Raw genomic sequence first — 387 nt, 5'->3', positions numbered from 1 at the left:
ATCATTTTAATTTTTTGTCAATTAATTTAGTAAAACTTCATAATACTCCCTAAATAGGTGGACTAACCACTATAAAATCGCTATTTTCTAGAAAAACGGAGACAACAAAGGTTGTAAACCTCTTTAGCCTTCATCATATGTTAGTGAAGGATGCAACTATGCATTAAAAAAGTATTTTCATATTTTTGAATTTTTTTCTCAAAATCTATGTGTTCCCTACGAAAATATTGAGTTTTTTTGGTAAATTCTCTATATAACGAAACCTATGATCTTTAGTGTTGTTTTAAAATTTCTAACCACATTCTACATTTGTATTAATGTATATTAAACTCTCTTTCACGGTACATGGACATCATTTTAATTTTTTGTCAATTAATTTAGTAAAAC

The sequence above is a fragment of the Brassica oleracea genome, chromosome C8 (genome assembly GCF_000695525.1).
Source record: "Brassica oleracea var. oleracea cultivar TO1000 chromosome C8, BOL, whole genome shotgun sequence".
In the NCBI taxonomy this organism is placed as follows: Eukaryota; Viridiplantae; Streptophyta; class Magnoliopsida; order Brassicales; family Brassicaceae; genus Brassica; species Brassica oleracea.
The sequence above is the reverse complement of the archived record's forward strand: the minus strand, read 5'-3'. Positions refer to the sequence as shown.